This window comes from Capsicum annuum, chromosome 9 (genome assembly GCF_002878395.1).
Source record: "Capsicum annuum cultivar UCD-10X-F1 chromosome 9, UCD10Xv1.1, whole genome shotgun sequence".
Taxonomy (NCBI): Eukaryota; Viridiplantae; Streptophyta; class Magnoliopsida; order Solanales; family Solanaceae; genus Capsicum; species Capsicum annuum.
Genome location: NC_061119.1, coordinates 10,090,721 through 10,106,513, shown reverse-complemented (window position 1 = coordinate 10,106,513; position 15,793 = coordinate 10,090,721). Strand labels below are relative to the sequence as shown.

The following is a 15,793-nucleotide window of genomic DNA, read 5'->3' as shown; positions in this document are numbered from 1 at the left end:
AGCTTTCTGCAAAGTTATGTCCTTGAAATGTCAAGCATCATAAATTGGTTGTTCCTTTTTGCATTGAGGCTACCACACCTTTGTTTGTTTATCATTTTGTTATTTATTTAAGAGAAACGACAAGAGTTCAAAGTTACCCACTTTCACATAGTTACAAAGTACCGTGCTAATCTGAACAACCCTAGTCTTGCATCTGATACATGTTTCTATGACCTAAGTCACCTCATATAGTTTTCCCTTCGGACCCTTGGTTGTTTTTTCTTTTCTTCGTGTTGGTTTCTTACAATAATTGCTAATTGAGTAGGTTTCTCTCTGAATTTACTTTCCAGAAGAACCCACTAAGAGTGCCATGACACTGGATGGTTCTGATATGTAAGTGCAATCATGTATTCATTATTGAGAAAGTAGTTAATCTTTCGTGTCTCGCTTCTCACTCACACATATGTCTGCTTCCACGGGTGGACTATTCCTGAAAATCCAGTCATATAAGTCAGCTAAAGCTATCAAAGTTTCCAACTTCTCACTAAATATGGTGAAGGGGTATAATAGGGTATATATGGGTAACTTATCATGGAATGTAGCAGAGGATGACTTGAAGAAACTTTTTTCAGATTGTAGCATAAGTTCTATTCGATTCGATGAAGATAAAGAAATAGGAGAATTCTGGGGTTATGCACATGTAGATTTTGTTGATAGTCTCTCTGTAAACATGGAATTAAAGTTGGATCAAAATATTGTATGTGGTAGACCTGTTAGAATAAGTTGTGTTATTGCAAAGGGAGGAGCTGTAACGAAAGGAGGGGCAACCAATTTGAGACCTACGCTGCAAGATCAAAATGCAGACACTGTTGCAACAAGCACTGTTAGTACAAAGATTAGGAGGCGAACCTGTTATAAATGTGGAGAGCAGGCCACCTTTCATCATCTTGTCCGAAGAAATGAAAAACTGATCGAGCAGAACAAGTTCTAGTTGATTTTTAGTTGGAGACTTTGCATGTTCACAAATTTTTATCTGAGCTGAGCTCAGAGAAATTTCGGTGTTGATTTCTTATTCCCTTGGACGACATTTTAAGAAGTTCATTATTTGCTCTTTTCCTAGTGCCCGAGTGTTTTCTAGTAAGACTTCAGCTGATGTGTAGGGAACTTCACAAGTACTTTCTGTTGACACCCAATTTTTGCTCGCTCTTTCCCTCTAATTAATTTTATCGATGTTCTTGGCCCTAACTAATTTTAAAATTAAAATAAGAAATAAGACTCGTATTTTTATCTCTATTTTTATAAGTTTTCTAGTTTTCTATCATATTATAAAATATTTTAATATAATTAAATATTTTAACAAATAAAATAAAATATCTTTAGTGATGGCATTCACATTTTTTTTTAATTTTATTCTTTAGACAATATTGTGACCATATATATTTATGCTTTTGTTATATAAAATATATATTTTATATTTTATTATATTCTTATTTCTACATATATATACAAATTATGTCTGTAATTTGTATATGTTAAATTAAAAATAATTTTAGAATATCGGAAAGTATCGACAAAATTAATTTCAGTAGAAAAAAAGTATTTGGGCTAACAATAATTCAATTTCAACTTTTATTTTATTGTAACCTTAACTCTTATTTATAAATTTTAGCCATGGAGCCCAAGAATTGGTCCATAATTCAGTCTAAATATCCGTGTCCACCTCATTAATCTGTCTCACATTGTGTCCACCAACTATACAGAGCCACGTCATCAAAAATACTAAGCTTTCATCTAACTAGCAAAAATTAATTCAGTTCGCCAATTTATTCCCAGTCCAAAGGTATATATAAACTTATTATTTCTTTTATTCTTATATCAAACGGACTTTTTTTTTTTTTCTTTCAGATATATAAGAAACGACCTTTTTTGTTTTCTTAAAGACCAAAATCACGCGTCTTCTCGCTACCCAAAGCACTGATGTCCCCATCTCCATCAATGTTCCCAAAACAGTGATCCTCTCTCCCCATTGTTCTCCATGAATTGAACAGACCCAAAAAGAAACTATGGACCTTTGATTTGATGTTGATTTAAAGGAGATTTATGATTCAAATTTCAAAATCTTCTCTTTTTTTTTATTTTTTGATTTTCAAATCCGGACCTTCAAGTCCAGATTTACACCTGTAAAGGGTGGCCTCATCTTTCTCATGGAAAAAAAAAGATGGACAGGTCTCGATCTCCCACAATACTAATTGAGCATTCAAGTTTTCATTGCTGGTTAATATTCTCTTGTTTTCCTTGGTCCGAGTTCGAGTGTCGAAATTGAGTCGTGCTGTAGGAAAACTTGACGGAAAGCCTCAGTTTTGCAAGTTTAGAATTCCAACAAAACTCATTTTTTGACCCAAGTATTGGGTCAAACGTTACTAGGATCGTAGAGCTTCGGAATCGCGTAAATTAGAAATCCAAACTTCTAAGTGGAGTCTAGTATCTCTTATCTCTTTTGAATTTAATTTATATTTGTCATGTTGAGTTTTAGAATGATACTAACTTTTGTTATTGAATTTTCTTTTAAACTTTTCTTAATTATTAAATTTACGTTATCTTTTTATTTATCGACTCTTTAAAAGTAATTTTAACACTCCGACTTTTGCAAATAACACATGGCTATCACCAAAAAAATATTTTTTTTACCATAATCGGTCAACTCTTCAAAAACTTACTAACGATATCCTAAATGAGATTAGCAACCTTCACATTTTTTTAAATAAATAAAATTTTAGTTTTAACTTACTCGAAAAAGTTATCAAAATTTCAGATTTTCCTAAAAGAGTTCATTCATCAACTTTAACTTTTTTTTTTTACATAACACTAACGTTCAAGCTATTTTATGTTTTTATGTTCGTTCCAGTTTTCTGATTCTCAAGAGATTAGAAAACGTGAGGTATATACGTTCTTTCGCTACCACGTATAAGGTACATCATATTATTTTCACAATAACTATTTTACATCATATTTATTATTACCATTATTATTTACAGTATAATATTTGTTACTATTTCAATAATAATAATAATAATAATAATAATAATAATAATAATAATAATTATTATTATTATTATTATTATTATTAATACTATAGTTATTACCATTATTGATATTATTATCATTATCTCAATTTTGTTACGCTTATGTATCATATTATTATATTTATCTTTTCGCTTATTTCTAATCTAAATCTATTTAAATTTCACAAATTAAGTAAAATCTTTTTCGTACTTTCAAATATATCCATATTCGTATTTTGTCTTAAATTATTCCATGCCTTAAAATATTTTTATAAATTTTATTTACCTATTCAATTTTATACATGTAAAGATAATAAAATTTCCCCTTCATCTTATCTGAATCAAAAAAAATAAAAAGCTATTTTTCATATCTTAAAATATCCATGTAACATATACATATGCGATGATTGCATTATTTCCTTGTACATGGTAGCATCATGTGTGTTATACCTTAAGTTTTCTATCTTTTATATAAAATAACAAGTAGAAAATAATGATGAAAGTTTTCTTATCACAATTTTCGCAAATAAATAAAAGTAATGATTTTTCCTAAATTAAGCGTAAGGACTATTCTTGGATAGACTCTGAGAGATGTCTAACACCTTTCCCTCGAGTAACCAAAACCCTTACTCAGAATCTTTAAATATTTTCAAAAGACCAAAACAGAGTTTTTGATATAAAAAATATTTTTTTTCCTAATTTTTCTAAAAAGTTAGGTGGCGGCTCTAAAAAATAAATTTTCAAATCCTAAGAGTCACAACACAGACCACTATATGCGGTGTGCTGTTTCTACTGGTTCGAAATAGGGAGCGACACTTCCAATGTTTCAATTTTCTCTGCAGAAAAGTAGAAAATAGCAATCATGTGATAGATAGACTTGTACGAGATTTGTGAGAATACCAATTAGTATATTGTGGTCCTGATCATTTTAACTCGCTCTTCTGATATATTTCTGAAAACTAGTAGTGGTTGGCCGTACAAGGAGATCTTTCACATAATTTATTTTTTTATTGAAAGATTACAGTAAACCTTCGAATTTTGGTATTGTGATGAGAGTTGCACGATGTGTCGTTTATATGGGGGCTATCTAGTTTATTGATTCAATTTTTTGAATGTGTCGATTGTATGGGGGTTATCTAATTACTTGATTCAATTTTTGAATTTATTTAATTTACTAATTAATATGGTTAATTATTTTATTATAAATAAAAATCTTCCAGAGTCTTTCATCATCCATTTGAGTTGCTTACATGCCTAAATGTCCATGACTGTGAACCCTAACTTGAACGAATTAATAGGTTTTAGAATTTAATCAAGTAAGATAACTTGAGGCATGTCTATTCTAAGTGCGAATTTGAGAACTTGATCTATTTAAGCATAGGGAAAAAGTTCAAATATGCCACTGAACTATCAGAAATAGCTCATTTATGTCATCCGTTAAAAGTTGGGCTCATTCATGCCATCACCGTTACAAAATCGGCCCATCCATGACATTACTTTTTAACAGATGGTTTTTAAAAACAGCCTTGCCAAGTGGCAGCTTATTAGAGGGCCGCATCATTTTTATTTTTTTAAATTTTTTTTAATTGCTTTTTAAAATATTTCTTTTTATCCATTGAAAATTTGTTTGATCTATGCTTTTAAAATTTGATTAATTTTTCATGAATATATTCTTAAAACATTCTCGTTCGATTCGTTATTTTTGACATATTAAGATTATTTTCATATTTTACCTTTAATCTTAATTATTTTTTTCTTCAAATTAATTTCAAAGACAATAGTAAACATCGTTTGATAAATATATTATAATAAAATAGCTATTTTAATTGACGGGCGAGTAACTAAAAGGGAACGAAGAGAGTATACACTCCACGTTTTTTATCACTTTATTTATTTATTTTTTTAAAAGATTCACGTTAACTAAAGCTTTTGTCATTTTTCAGTTGAAACTGAAGGGATATATAAACATCAAATATTATTATTATATTATTAATAGTTAGCTTCTCTTTTTGCCAACTCTACGTATACTATATATGTCGGCATATTGTCGCCTTCCTGTTTTTGCAATGATAAATGATGATGCATCAAGTGTTACGTACAAATGTTGAATGCTGATTAGGGGCGGCTCAACCCTTTAGGAGAAAAGGCGGCCGCCTAAGACCCCAAAATTTGAGGGGCCTATTTTTGTTTAGTAATAATAAATTACAAATTTTAAGAAATATATTAAATACTATTTATAGAAAAAAGAAAAATTTTATATAAAAAATAAAACGCAAGGCCTTCGTTTGATTTTTACCTTAGGCCATAAATTTGCTTGAGTCGACGCCGATGCTGATGATGTCATTCTATGCTTAATAAAAAAATAAAAAAATAAAAAGTTACTTACATTCGGCTGATAAAATATTTCATGTATGCTAAGACATACTATATGCTTAATTAGAATAGCGTTTGGTTATAAATTTTAGTAGTAGATTTTTTAAAAAAAAATTCTTTAAATATTTGTTTGATTATGAAAAATTAATCAAATTTTAAAAGCATAGATCAAATTAGTTTTTAATGGATCAAAAAAATTGGGTGGATTCTTTTTAACGGATCAAAAAAAAATGTAAAAAGAAAATTAATTTAAAAAAAAATAAAAATTACGTGGCCCTCTAATAAGCTGTCACGTGGCAAGACTGTTTTTAAAAATCGGCTGTTAAAAAGTAATGGCATGGATGAGCCAGTTTTGTAACGGCGATGGCATAAATGAGCCCAACTTTTAACGGATGACATAAATGAGCCATTTCAGATAGTTCAGTGGCGTATTTGAGCCTTTTCCCTTAATCATATTATAATCGTGAATTTCACTTTCAACTTTAGTTAAGATTTGTTGATAGTGTTCTGGCCAAACAAACAAATCATTAAACTCAAGATTAAATTAGTTATAATAAATATTTAACTAACAATAATCATGAAAGAATCATAATTTTAGAATGAGAAGTTTCGCTCCATAAGGAAGACAAAACATATCATTCAAAGGGAAAGAAAATAAAAATGAATATAGCATAGAGAATTAAAGGTAGATCAATAAACTCTAGCTTCCATGATAGTTCATAGTTCTTTCCAGACAGTAGGTGTATTTGTAGAGTACAAAAAGGTTTGAACTTTAAGAATCAAATTCTTTTTTTAAAATTAAAGGTGGCATATCAGACCTTTTATTATACACAGTTTTGTAGAAGAAACAGAAAGATCAGTCCAAAAAAAAAAAAAAACTTCATAAACAAAATCAACAAAAATCAGAAAAGAAAGAAGAATCTAGAAAGAGGAAAGTTCAGACATTTAAACGCAAAAAATCTGGAACTCTTCATCTTCCCAAACCAAGATGATCGTAATAACGAGTTCAGATGTTTCAGTTGGTTCAGATCGGCAAGGTAACATAAGAGATGTCTATGTTATTCTGATCAGTATCCTTTTTAACTCCTATATGATTTGTTAGCTTTTGGCTTAGCCTATTGTATTATAGAATTTTTAACTATCAGCTTGTTTTTACTGGTTATAGCAGAAGAGCTAATTACCAATTTGTTTGAGTTATTTTTTGTCAGGCTTTGATGGCTACTGAAGACTTCTCAGCAAAGAGGAAAAGACTGGAAAAAGCAAAACAGGGTGATCCTTCAAATTGAATGAAGACAAAATGCTTATGAACTGGGCATGCCTTTGTACTTGAAAATGTGAAAAATGCTCTCTTAGGCTTGTGGGAATTTTTTAAAAAATCCCTTCAATATTACCTTTGAGCCAATTAAATTTGTCAAAATTTAGCAAACTAAGACACAAAAATCTCTTCTTTACTAATGTATTTCTTATAAGGAAATAAAAAACTAATTTGCATATGTAGCATCCAAACAAACGACCGTCCAAAAAACCAAATTAGGAACTGCTGTATGTGTTTTTTGGCCATCCTTAGAAAAGTGTAGCACCAAAGCAATCTTATTTTAAGTTACAAATTCAACTCTCAATTTCACTTTTAGTTCATTTAAATTTCCTATTTGTAAGGGTATGTAAACACAACTTTTGCAACTTCAACTCATAAGCATATCTACGAATAGTTCAGGACACATTCCTACCCGAAACATACTACCAGAGTACTTAAGGGGACTTCACCATCATCAGATCGGATTCATTGAATTTAGTATTTTCAGCAAAGTATAAATCTATATATGAAAATATATGAAACATATAATAAGTAATAGATCATATGAACTCATAACTTTAATGATTAAATTTATAAATTTAAATACTAAATTGGCCTCTAGTTAATTAGTGAAAATCATGCTGCCCCACAGCCATCCTATGTTCTATTCATAATAATCAGTAAACCAGTCTTAAAAGTCCATTTGCTTGCACAAATCCTATATAGTAACAACAATAAGGTCCAAGAAAGATCAGACGATTTCCAGAAGTTACTATTCTTCTTCAAGTGTAAAACTGATGATACTCTCTTCGCTCAAGTAAAGATGGCATACAATAACTAAGTCCAACTTGGCAGCTGTTATCAGTTGATACTTACAATCTAAGTGAGCACAAAGCTACAACGGTCAGACGAAATTAGATGAGGTTTCAACTAGAACACAGGCAACATCTTTTCCCTAAATTCAAGTTTACTATCTGATACGAGTACGACCACGAGGATGGACGAGAACGAGTGCATATTGAATCCGTCCAAGGAAGTGCATAAGTGAAGTGTAAAAGAGGGCGTAAATGCACTAAAAACAGCCCCTAAGTTACACTTGATGAGCATCTCACCCTTAAGGGGTATTGTGGTCATTTTATATTCTATTTTGTAATACACTATATATAGAACCTCTTAAGGTTTTTTGTCTTAGTTTTGATGAATATTGAAAGTTGTAGACACTTAGACATTTCTCTCTTGTGAGAAAGGCCCCTATGGCCAAACATTGTAACTAGGGATTTCAACTTGAGTGTCGAATCACTCGTGTTGGATTCAAGCATGGAAACGTTGGATGCTTGGGAGATCGAGGTCCCTCTTATGCCACGTAAGAGATAGGTGAATTGTAGTATGTAGTGTTAAGGGTCAAAAAGTGGAATATGCTCTTGGGTTCTTAAGATTATGCCTTCATGCAGTCTATCTTTCTATCTCTTTGTTTAGTGTAATCTTTTGGTGTTGTTTCTTGTGTTATTGAAACCGTTGGTTAATATTATTGTCATCCTCTTGTTCTTCACGTGTTGATGTTGTTTTGGGTGTTATATACATCATTGAATCTTGTATTCTTCTTGTTGGTAGCGAATCTGAGAGTGGTCTCCAAAAAGGTCCTCGGATCCTTAAGATTAGTGGACTGATTTGGAGTGTGTTTCGTGTTCTCCTAGTTTATATTGTATCATTTGGTATCAAAGCCATCTTTGATTTTGTTCTAACAAGATAAATCTTGGGCTTGAGAGTTGAAAAAAAAATTGAAAACCGAAAATTCCATAAAAAAGAGCAATCTGTCCATATTGTGTTCTTGGCCTAAAATTGTGTTTTTGTTGTGTCTTGACCGAGATTTTTACTTGTCTTTGTTGTCTCTAAGTGTTATTTTTGTTCCTCACTAACACATTGAGTCTATATCTTGATTTGAGCTTGTATTTTGATGTTGTTGCTGTGAACATAAGCTTGGCCCATTGTTGTTAATTGGTGGCTTGAGAACCATTTTGTTGAAGTTGTAGTTGTCTTGGCCAAGTGTTGGAGATATTATTATTGTGGAATTTGGGAGTGGCTGTGTGAAAATTATTGGTGTTCTTGAAGATTATTGTTGTAGTTCTTGGTGTTGTTGTTGCTGTTCTTGATGTTCATCACCACCTTCATATGCTGTTGAAGATAAAGTGAATGCTAAATCCAAAAAGTTGAAGGCAAAGGGTGTATTATTTATTAGTCTTGAAAGACACTGCAACCAACAAGGACCTATCAATCAAGTCTCAACCACTTTCCAACACTTTTCCATGATTTAAGGATCCATGTTTTAAGGAGAAGTACAAGAAAGTCAAGTCTTGAAAACTTGAAATTGAAAAGGGCTCCAAGACTTGTTTGAATTTTCCTCCTTAAACAAATTCCACCAAAGTCCAAATTAAAAAATTGACCAAGACTTGAAATTGGACAACAAAAGTTGTGTGGGATCGAGACCAATACGTGGCTTCCACATCATTACATTTTACTATTCACACAACATATTTAAGCTCAAATTTTAGATTTCTTAGTTTCCTTTTGTTGTTCCTTAGTTTTAACTTCGTTGGTTCCAATACTAATTAGAATACTAATTGGCAAACTAATACTCATCTACTAGATTGTTAGTTAGTCTTTGTGTTCGTTCATTCGTGTTAAGCGTTTGTTGTATGCTTTTCTCTTTTGTGAATTCTTTGTATCTTGTTGGTTCAAGTCCGTAAATAAATTTTCTTTGAGTCAACTCAAACGAAAATCTATTCCGGGCAAGAGTAGACCCGACCCTCAATCACCGCAAAGTACAAGCCGGCTTTCAATACTTGTGAAACCAAGTGTAAGGTAAAAATTGAGAGTGAAAGTGTGGTGAGGTTGTTTTGAACTAACTTGTGTTTTATTTTGTAGGTGTGTTCTTTTTTTTTTTAGGTACAATTACAAGGGAACCCGCGGCTTCCACCTCTCAACCCATGGACAACAATGCCACCAATGACATTTTGGCCTACCTTGACACTATGTCTCGAGACCTAGCTATGACAAATGAAAGGTTGGATCGTATGGTAGGTCAAAGGGATAAAGTGGTCTGCCCGGACACACGTCAAGAGGAAGGTCGTAGCTCATGTGAGCTAAGAGGTAAAAATACTATTCCCTACACTCCTATGAACTTAGAATGTTGTGTTGTGGCTAGCTGTGGCCAAGTGGATGTAGTTGCAGATTTACCTAGAGTAGAGGTATTTGAGTCTCCTTATGGTGATACTCTTGGTGATGTTAGGTTACGTAAGGACCAAACTCTTGTTGTAAGTACGCAAACACTAGTTGATCCTTTAGATGATGAAATTGATTCTTCTTGTAAGAATGATTTATGTCCATCTAGTGCTAGCCCTTATAACTTGAACAAGGTTCTATTACCAATTGACAAGATTACTCACACACTAGTTGACCCTTGTACAAACCAAAGTGAGTCTACGTTGGTATGTGAGTTGCCAACAACTAGTGAGGATATGACAGAAGATCAACTTACTCATTAATGTATTCCACTACTTGAGCATATGTGTGGCATGCTTAAAAAATCTCAAGTTAGTGATGGTGTTTAAAGAGTTGATCTTGATGGTGCACGTGATTCTTTGAACATCTTGTGTGGTAAAAGCCTTGCTAGTAGTTTTGATCATAGATATCATGTGTATGGAAATGTTGTAAATGATGGCATATATCTTTGTGAGGTAGGACTTCTAGGCCGTGTCTCTCTATTCTTGAATGTTAGTCTTCTCTTAAAGACAAATATCATCCGTGGTTGTGGGAGTGACATTCTAGAGGAAGGAAGGGCTAACCTCAGCTTAGACCCTTGGCTACTTCTTCCATTTGACCCCTGCACCCTCTCGGAATATGGGAATTTCTACATTTCCTACTTGATGCTTGGTCAAGACAACAAGCAATGTTTGATTGTGAGTGCTAATGAAGAAAGGCAAGGTTCTTCCTTGTCTCTTTTTATTAATGATGACCTCTTCCTTTGTGCCATTTATACTAAGGTTTTCATATTCAACACAAAGGACTCGTGGGTATACTCCAAGTTTGTCCTACCTTGGCATGGCATGTGATGTGTGTATTTTGCTAACCCTAACCTCTTATGTCATGAGACTATGTTCCTGTTTGTCTTCTCTGGATTTGCAAGGTATGGATTCGAGGTCGAATCCTTTTCAAGAAGGGGAGGATGATACGAGTACGACCACGAGGATGGACGATAACGAGTGCATATTGAATCCGTCCAAGGAAGTGCATAAGTGAAGTGTAAAAGAGGGCATAAATGCACTAAAAACAACCCCTAAGTTACATTTGATGGGCATCTCACCCTTGAGGGGTATTGTGGTCATTTTAAATTCTATTTTGTAATACTCTATATATAGAACCTCTTAGGGTTTTTAGTCTTATTTTTGACTAATATTGAAAGTTATAGACACTTAGACATTTCTCTCTTGTGAGAAAGGCCCCTATGGCCAAACATTGTAACTAGGGATTTTAACTTGAGTGTGGAATCACTCGTGTTGGATTCAAGCTTAGAAACGTTGGATTCTTGGGAGATCGAGGTCCCTCTTGTGCCACGTAAGAGCTAGGTGAATTGTAGTATATAGTGTTAAGAGTATAAGAGTGGAATATGCTCTTGGGTTCTTAAGATTATGCCTTCATGTAGTCTATCTTTCTATCCCTTTGTTTAGTGTAATCTTTTGGTGTTGTTTCTTGTGTTGTTGAAACCGTTGGTTATTATTATTGTAATCCTCTTGTTCTTCACGTGTTGATGTTGTTTTGGGTGTTATATACATCATTGAATCTTGTATTCTTCTTGTTGGTAGCGAATCCGAGAGTGGTCTCCAAAAAGGTCCTCGGATCCTTAAGATTAGTGGACTGATTTGGAGTGTGTTTCGTGTTCTCCTTGTTTGTCTTGTATCACTATCCTCTTATAGTTTTTTTTGCTGGTGCAGACGTTTCAGATGGCAATGTTGCACTTAAAGTCCCAGATTCAACAACTGTTGCTTCCATCGCCATCTCGCTTGTACCAGGCGGGCTGACTTTTTTTAGCATTTTTGTCCTCGATGGTAGACGGAAGCAACTGCACCTTTTCTGTGTACGACAAAACTGTTAGACCTGTGTGGGTACCATTAGCGCTTACCCAGGATGACTTCTTCAACTGAATGTAGAATATTTTGTTGGACAGCTGTAAACAGGAGGTAGTTATACGACTGGAAACATGTGTGAGTAGCAAAACTGAATTAACAAAATTGTAGAGACATATAAACAAAGCCTCACCTTGACACAGGTTGTGTCGAATATATCCTCTGTTGTCATACAAAGCATTTTTTCACGGAGTGCACCAAATATCGATGTTGTTGTCGAGCCACTACCATCAATAAGATCGATTTGGAACATACAACTGCAAGCGTAATAAGCTAATACTGGAGGTACATATTATGTTTTGCATAAGTAGTATTTATGTGTATGGAATGAACAGAATACCGCGGCACTAATGTCATCATCCGCTCACATTTTAGACAATCAAATGGCTTACAAGTCACTATTGGAGCCTTAATTACTCATTAACTATTAAAAATATTATTATCTTCTTAAATACCGCAACTTGGGTTCTAACATCACTACCTATAACTAGCACATTCACGCACATCATTATCCTCTACCTCTTTCCACTTACAATCCTCTAGCATAATTCTTATACTTTTCCTAATTTTTTCCTTAACTAAGTGTGAGGACTATCTTCGGATAGGCTCTGAGGGGTGCCTAACACCTTTTCCTCGAGTAACCAAAATCCTTACTCAGAATCTCAAAATATTTCGATAGACTAAAACGGAGTTTTACAATAAAAAATATTTTTTCCTAATTTTCCCTAAATATTTAGGTAGCGACTCTAAAAAATAATTTTCAAAATCCAAGAGTCACGATGACATTATCCACCACACGTCGTGTGCTATTTCGACCGGTTCAAAATAGGACGCGACAATTGATAGTCAATTATATTTTTAAATAATTTAAGTTTTTAATTATTGCGATTTATAATAGTTTTTCTTCTACTCTACTAATTAGAAATGACATAGTAAAATTATTCTAACAAAAACTTATGAAATATTTTTTAAGTGGTCCCATATAATAGTCAAGTTAATTTATAACATAAAAAAATAATTTAGTATTTTATGCCTATTTTATCTTTTTAATTAAATATTTATTTTTTTAATGCTTAAATGACTTATAAAAAATCAAAAAATAATTTATTATTTTATGTCTATTTTATTTTTGTATTAAATATTATTAATTTTGTAATATTTAGATGACTTATAATAATTAATTATAAGTGATATAGTAAAATCACGGTTGAAGCAACTGAAACAGTCATGTCATAAATGTCTACCACTGCAGGTATTTCTTTTAAAAGGAAAAATGAATCAAAATAGTCAGATTATTGGAGCTATCTTGCACTCAAATTAGACTATCTAGGTGACTGGCGATTTAAAGTTAATTTTTAGAGCTATCCCGTTTAGGAATGATAACATTAGCTCTTGGACTGGTCTGAGGTCCCTTTCAAAAGTTGCATGACATATGACTATGAAGCATAGTATGAATTGGACGTAATTTCTTATGACTTGACTCTATTACACGATCTAGATCATGAAAGAAGTTCAGAATTCCTAAATGCCCAAGCAGCTCCTCTATTATATATGTGGTGCACAACACATCCATAAGTGAGACTCTACTTGACACAGCTTCGTAGACTCCCTAGGACACCTAAACCTAGGGCTCTGATACCACTTTTGCCACGTCCCTTAGCCAAGGTAGAACGGACAGAAACCGTATAAACATGTGCTATACAGCTGATAAGTAAATCAAACAGAAAAGTTACTATTCCTGAACAATAATGAGGGCCTATGTAAATATAATTCTAGCCAATTGAACTCAACTTATCTAGACAAGTAAAACTATAACTGCATGTGACAAGTTACAGTTGTCTACGAAGCCTCTAATAGAATTTATAGCCGTACAATGCAATATGGTCGGGACGGGGCCCCTAACATATCCAAACTATGACTACAAACATAAGTATTAGACTTCTATTAACTCCATATGAGAGCAAAACTCACCAATTGCTTTGCAAAATATGGGACAAGTACCCAGTATGGAAGCCCGCTTATCGGCATACCCGATCCCGTATTTAGGAAAATGTAGTGCCCCGAACAAAGGGACGTCAGAACATATAAAACATGTACTGGTATGTAAAGAAGACAGATTATCAAATAACAAGTATGTATACTCATATGAATTAAATATCAAGATGAAGATGAAGGACTTATGAGCATGGGAATAATGAATATACAATATGAAACGACGATCAACACACTAGTCTAACAGGTATGTCATAATCTATGTATTTAGGACGGACAATTATGGACCTAAATTATCAGAAACTATGGTAAGAACCATGTAAACAACCTTATTAGTTTATACGTGTGCCCTAAGAGTTATTCTTCATTATAAGGCATCTAGAAATTTGCCTCAGTGATGCCCTATGCCTATCTCAAATAAAAATGACCATAAGATGGCCTACCGAAGGCGATCTATGTCAAATGTATGGAAATGTTGCCCTATATTTATGTATGTTTTGTTACTATATCGCAGTATGTTGTAGGGTACGTCCCTCCTTAGAGGATCATTGTGAGGGTCTGCCCGCAGGCCATATGTGCCATATATTGGCTCGAGTTAGAGGAACAGCTAGCTTCAAATGCAAATGATGCCATAAGTATAGGTACGCTACAATGTTTGGGCTCACTATAATGGTCTGGTCTCAATTTAGTGCACAAAATAGCGTCACGCATATGTACCAAACCAAACCTATGAATACCCTCCCGTCGTTAACGGTCGATTTTATTATGTATTTTCTTAAAGGCCTATGGCATGTACGTCTCAATAAAAACTGTGCAGTACCTTGCATATACAACTTGCAACCTTAGTGGTGTGATGTTATTTAAACACTAGTTCTTTTTATCACCTTATAATTTGTATGTGATCAGATGTACTAATGCGACTACTATGGCCATTTATTCTAATTTATAACATGTGATAGATATACCACGTGTAAGAATTTCTAAAGGATACAAACATAGTCCAATAGAACTCTATAGATGCTTGACGCGAGAAGGGTAGTAACAATAACTTGACTTCAACAAATAGACGCACGAAATATGAGAATAAGTAATTTCAAATGAAAAGAAGAATGTTGATATTGTGGCCCTATTAGGAGTGTATTTAAGTGTTGGACATTTAGAGAGTGAAAGCTCTTCCTACATATGTCAAGTAGACTCTGTCGACGTATCTTAGGAGGAACAAGTGAACAATATATATCAATTGGACTATAATAACATACTTTAGGATAAATAAGTGAATATAGATCGTTCCTTATGGCGAAAGATTATCTAGCTTTACATACCTCGAGTATTGTCTTACAATACTTAAGAATGACCAGCTCCAAACAAATCCCATACTAAAGGCATGAAATACACCTGAACAACAAGTAGTAAAGCTGTTACAATCCTCCCAACGATATGCCCAAGTCATACGGGCGATACATCAACCACCAAGTGAGCGACAAGCCCGTAAGACCCTTTTATTCAAAATATTTCTCCACCTTTCTCTTCTTAATTACCTCAACATCGCACAACCCTTTAATAGGTCTTCCGACACTTCCTGGACTCCTCAATACAACACAAGAAACAATCCATAACCATTTAACATACACAACTTCTTATCACTATCCCGAGAATTCATAAAATACATATTTAAAATAATAATACGAGATCATTGATGCAGATAGGGGGAGAAACCTTATGTACCTCAACTGATTCTTAGCTAGTGATAGTTGTTCGGATTTATGCCCTGATTTTCTTACTATATTTAAGTTTTATTTTTCTTAAAAGGAAAATAAAAGTTACCATAATTACTTTTACTTTTCCTAAAAGAAAAAGTAAAATTCTTTTCCATATTTGGCTAATCTCTTTCTTGGAGGAAAGGTTTTTGACAT

General features: G+C 33.2%; 1 pseudogene; it reads left to right on the top strand.

The window, feature by feature from the left end:
• Positions 1–349: 349 nt before the first annotated feature.
• Positions 350–981, top strand: LOC107841676 (annotated as a pseudogene).
• The last annotated feature ends 14,812 nt before the right edge of the window (positions 982–15,793 follow it).